Here is a 6,000-nt window from a genome sequence, read left to right as displayed (position 1 = left end):
GAATCTGAAAAAACTGTACACCTGAAGCTAACACATATTTCACTTCTTGGTTCTTTCAGTGATATCTGTTAAGATCATATACTGTCAATTTTTAAAATGGGGGGGAAAAAAAACTCCAAAGGAATAGCATCTTATTGTCTTGAATTAAAGATTACTGCATGCAAATCAGACCTTGAACTATCTTAATAAACTAGTATTTGACTAGAATTACATTACAAAGATAGAAAAATTCAGAAAAAATGCTGGGGAGACTTCCGCAGAGAGAAACAAAGTTTTACCTAGAAGTTTTTCTTTCCACAACCCCCACACTTTTTTATAAAGAAGAACAGTTTGAATTGTGCCTCTTATTTTGAATGATGAAGGATAAAATTGCCTGTCACAAACTATTATCAAGCTTCCTTCTGGAAGCTAACAAAACATTGTAAATCAACTATACATCAATTTAAAGAAAAAGAAAAGAAGCTACACTAAATGCAATGTGATGTCCTGGATCCAATCCTGGAACCGAAGGAAAAAACCAAAAACATAACGGTACAGTAGTGAAATCACATCAGGTCTGGAGTTTAGTAGTAGTGTTGAAACAATGTTAGTTTTGACAAGTGGGCCCCAGTTTGTGAGATCTGAATGTGAGCAGAGAGTCAGTGAAGGGTTTCTGAGAACTTTTATGCAAGCTCAATAACTTTTCTGTGTATCTAAAATGATTCCACAACACAGGGTTTATTTTACAATGAACAGGGGTTAGTGGCCAGACCCTCCTCACAGTTGAAAATCCACATATAACTTCTAGTTGACCCTCCTGATCTGAGGTACCTCTTTGTCTGTGATTCAGTCCACCCCTTACTGTGGTATTTACTGTTGAAAAATATCTGCTTAGAGGTGAACCCACACAGTCCAAACCCGTGAACTGTATATAAAAGAACAGGTGTGAAATACATCCACTCAGCTATAAGACACACATTGAACAAGCCAAATGTTCATAAGCATTATTGTAGTATTGGCACAAATAAGTCAGAAATAAGGGCTAATGTACAACTGAGTTCGGGTCGGGGGCGGGGGCGGGTGGCTGAAAGTGAAAATTCCAAAAAGAACAATACATTGGGTTGGCTAAAAAGTTCATTCAGGTTTTCCACAAAACCTTACAGAAAAACCCAAACGAAATTTGTGGCCAACGCAATATCTTCAGACGATTGGGTAAACCAATGTTGGTAGGTCAGAAGATCTACTAGGGAAGGTTGTAGGTGACAACTCTGAAAGAAAATGAGAGTGCACTGGTACGAAGCAGATCATGGCATCGCTCATTTCTCTGAAAACACCCTTTCATAATCACAGGAAAGCTTCTGTATTCATCTGTGGCCTGCCAATTTCCTAACTTCTTATTTTCAATGGCTTTTCTTTCACCAAGTTAATGAAATACAGGGTGTGTACTATGAAAGATTAAGCATGACTAAAGGGCCAGGAGAAACGGAAAAAACTGTAGCTGTAAGACACAGCTACACACACGTACATGACTGTCTGTCTCTAAATCCACCTCGAGCCAGATTTCTCAGCACTTTGGACTGGATACTTCGTTGTGGGGGGCTGTCCTGTGATGTAAGATGTTTAGCTGTGTCTGAGACTGGTCTCTGCTCACTAGATGCCAGTATTAGCACCCAAGACAGTGTCACGTGTTCCCTGGGGGGAAAAGTATCCCTGATTAAGAACCGCTGGCCAAGAGAAAAGCATATTTATGAGGGAGTGTACTGCACAGTACTGGTGTTTGAGTTGTTAGAACTACCAGGTAGAATCACAGGCCATAGCTGTTTTTGTAGGTCATAAATGGTTAAATATCAGTCATTTCATGTCTCAACCTGAAATTGCTGTACTTTTCTACTAAATGGTAAATAGCAAGATAGTAGCTGCTATGACTAATAAGAATCATTAATAACACGCATTCCAGTATAAACTTAGTGACAGGTTTTGCCATGTCATTGAATGTCCTGAAAACCAATCATCAGGTGGCTATGCGACTTGGTCAATTAATGGAGATATTAAAAATGTTCATATCCAAGCTAGAAAAAGTGGCTGGAAAATGTTTTTATTAATTTGCTATTGCTTCATCAGAAGTTGAAAGTGGATTAAGCACTTAATATGGTTGCTATTAACATATATTCTCTGCTGATTAGATAAGAAATCCCCAGACAGTATGGCTCTCTGGCAGCTTTGAAGGCAGGTGAGGGTAGTGCCAGTGTAGGCTGCCTGGCTGGCTGGAGCAGGGAGTGTTGGTGGCCCCATGTCTGAAGAGCCATGGTTCTCACAGTCCATACCATGTCAAAAGCTCTGGTATCTACAGGCTGAGCCAGCTGAGATGTGGAACACACAGCCTGGTGGCCCCTGGGCTGCAACAAATCCAGGAGCTACCTACCCCTGGGGCCCTACTGCTACTGCTAAGTCACTTCAGTCGTGTCCGACTCTGTGTGACCCCATAGACGGCAGCCACCAAGCTCCCCATCCTTGGGATTCTCCAGGCAAGAACACTGGAGTGGGTTGCCGTTTCCTTCTCCAATGCATGAAAGTGAAAAGTGAAAGTGAAGTCACTCAGTCGTGTCCGACTCTTAGTGACCCCATGGACTGCAGCCTACCAGGCTCCTCCATCCATGGGATTTTCCAGGCAAGAGTACTGGAGTGGGGTGCCATCGCCTTGTGATACCCATTTAAGGGGGACATCATTGGATGAGTTAGATGTGGTTCCTTGTGTCAAATTACAGCTCAGACAGGGGCATCCTTTAGCTGGTCATAGCTGCATCAAGGAAAAGATCATGTGGACAATTTTTAAAAATCAGGAACAATTTGGAAAGTATTAGAATATTAAGGAGCAAGATGGTACCCCTTAGGTTACTTGGTAAGTGCTCTTGGATGATACAACTTAGTTTATTTAGAGACTAAAAGGGCACACATTTATAATTTTATATATGTATGATTTTTATATTAATTGTATTCCCATCACAGTTGTAAGATATGTTCATCTCATCAGTGACCTATAGTCAGATATTTTGCATCCCACGAGTTTACAAAGGACTGCTTACCCACCCATTATTTAAGAATGAGCAATACTCTTCTATGTTTCAATGTTTAAAAAAAAAATCAAACTTATACACAGGTAACAGAGAGTTTAAATCCTTGCCCACCTCTAACTTTGGCCGCTTTACTTTTTCTAAATTAAACTGATACAATTTATACTTGATGCTTTGTATTTCACACAAGATGGGTGTTTATTAAATGTATTTTATTGGATTAATTTAAAGCACCTGCAATTTAAGGACCTAAATATTCCAGAGGAGTGCGTTTGAACTAAAATTTGTGATCATGGCTTGTGGCAGCTTTCTCTTGCTATGATAGTGTAACCCTGAAGGAGTGCCAATGGAGTTAATAATTGACAAAGTATGGCTCTTTCCCCAAAGACACTTGAGCTGAAGCTTTTTCAAGCCTGAATAAGGTCACATTATTCCTCTTTTAGAAGATTAAGAAAATCACTTCATGCTTTTGAGGACTGATGGGTAGATAGTTGTTTTCATACAGTTGGCATTCAGGGAAATAAACATCTTTTTTGTTATAAAACTATGCTCATAAATCAGATTCTTACATATGATAAACCTTCGGAAAGTACATGCTGAACTCATTGACGTACTTTAGAATTTTATTTTGGAGAAAAAGAAAAAGGCTTCCAAAAGTATTCATTTTATCTTTTTAAGAAAATAAACAGCTTTCAAAACAAAACACTTTTTCAATAAACACCAAGAAAACGTTGATTTCAACATTTCCCCGCCACCTTAGCTAAAATAATTAGGTGGCATAAACAGTTTCTATCTGTTTAACTGACTCCTCTGAGCCTGAGAAACAGGAGATCTGTAATACGGCAGCATAAGGAGAAATTGTATTGTATCACAGCCCTGATGGCAGGAAGAGAGGATGGTGGTCCACAGAACTAAGCCAAGAATAAAATGACCCCAACTAACAGCAGAAGCACCACTAAATTGGGTGCTATTTTGGGGTTCACTACCAATTCCTCCAAGGAAAAGCTACTCAGTATTCTGGGGAAAGAGAAGAAAAGGATCCAGAGAAACAAAAATCACTGCTAGAACTGGAAAGATGAAGGGTGTGTTTATGCACGAGTGTCCCTTATTACAGGATGATCAGAAAAACATGTTTTGTCGAGTTATTCCTTATCACTCTAAGAATTTTCTAGGGGGTCACTTGATACTATAATTCCCGTTTTATCCCTGGAATGTTTATGAGAATGGCTGTGTCTGCACAGCGTAAAGAGAAGTGAATCTTTAGGAGGATGCCAAACGATGAGGGGATTTTTGGTTGCTGTCTGTGTTGATCATGTCAGTTGCAAAATAATTACGTTTTCATTTCACCATGTGTTTGCTCTATCCACATGCAAATTTAAGGAGTATTGGTTGGAGAATATTTCTAAGTTCTTCCCAGTCTGTCTTCTTTATTCCCCCCAAAAGAAAAAAAAAAAAAAAATGATGAGAATCTGCCAAGCAGTGTGCTAGATGAAGGATTGGCAAACTCCTTATGGCCTACAGGCCAAATCTAACCTGTCCCCTGTTTCTGTCCAGCCTCCAAGCTAAGAATGGTTTTTATACTTTAAAATATTGGGGGAAAAATAATATTTTGTAACATAACAAAAGTTAAATTTGAGTGTCTATAAATAAATTTCTATTGAAATGCAGCCGTGTGCATTTATTTACATGTATGACTGCTTTTGTGCTACAATTGCAGGCTTAAGTAGTTGTAATAGAGACCCTATGGTCCATAGAGTTGAGAATATTTACCATCTGGCCAACCCCTGTGCTAGACTCTGAGGATAAATCTGTGACCAAGACTGACTCAATCCCAGACTGTGTTACTTATGGTCTAGTCAATAGGCAACATGCAACTGGAGGCAGCACAATGGCAATTATATATTAAGATAAATGCTATGAAGGCAGGGAGCAAGGAGGTATAGAAAAAGTAGAGTGGAAACGAGGGGAGGAAAGAGAATTGTGGTTTGTGGGGAGATTAAAGAAGTGACACTTATATACTGAGCCCAAGAGAGCAAAGTAGCCAAACCTGTGATGGAGGAGTCAGTTGAAAGAGCTTCCTAAAGAAAGGAAGACACATGTGAAAAGGTCCTGTGGCCGGAGAGCTGTTTGTGGTGTAGGCAGGAGATGAGAGAAGCTGAAGGTCAGTGAGGGCATGTGAAGTTGGAGGGTTAGGCAGGGCCAAATTCCAAGCACAATGGGAAGCCATCGACAGGTTGTAAGCAGGAAAGTGATGTGATATAATTGGCTTTGATTTTTTTAAAATATCATTCTTATTGTTGTGTGGAGAGGGACCGGAGAGGCTAAGATCTTAGTACGAATATCACGGAGGCCAAGGCTGGGGCTGACTGGTGGCTATGGCAATGGACAGAAGACATCAGACTTGAGATTGAGACTTTACTAACAGAACCAACAACCTCAGCACATGAAAGGCGATGAGAAGATGAGAATCAAGGTCTGGGGAAGTAGCGGGTAAAGGAGAAAAGGAAATATTAGCCATAGGAACATACTTTCAGCTGTAAGTTTAACCAGATCTGGACATCTCATGTGCAGCATAATGATTATATCTAATATTGTGTTGCCAAAAAAGTTCATTCAGGTGTTTCTGTAAGATCATGTGGAAAAACCCAGATGAACTTTTTGGCCAACCCAATACTACTGTATTATATATTTGAAATTTACTGGGAGAATGGATTTTAGTTGTTCTCACCACAAGAAGGAAATGGTAATTATGTGCTGAAGGTGTTAGCTGACACTATAATGGTCATCATTTTGTAATATACAAGTGTAACACGCAACACATCGTATATGTCAAGCTTACACAAGGTATGTACCAATTATACCTCAACAAAGCTGGGGGTGGGGGTGGGAATAAGACTTCTTATCAAAGAGGCCCAGCTTTTTCTGTAAATATAGTGAATATTGAGGCCTT

Source organism: Bos indicus, chromosome X, assembly GCF_029378745.1.
Source record: "Bos indicus isolate NIAB-ARS_2022 breed Sahiwal x Tharparkar chromosome X, NIAB-ARS_B.indTharparkar_mat_pri_1.0, whole genome shotgun sequence".
In the NCBI taxonomy this organism is placed as follows: domain Eukaryota; kingdom Metazoa; phylum Chordata; class Mammalia; order Artiodactyla; family Bovidae; genus Bos; species Bos indicus.
Note: the sequence above shows the minus strand (reverse complement) of the source record.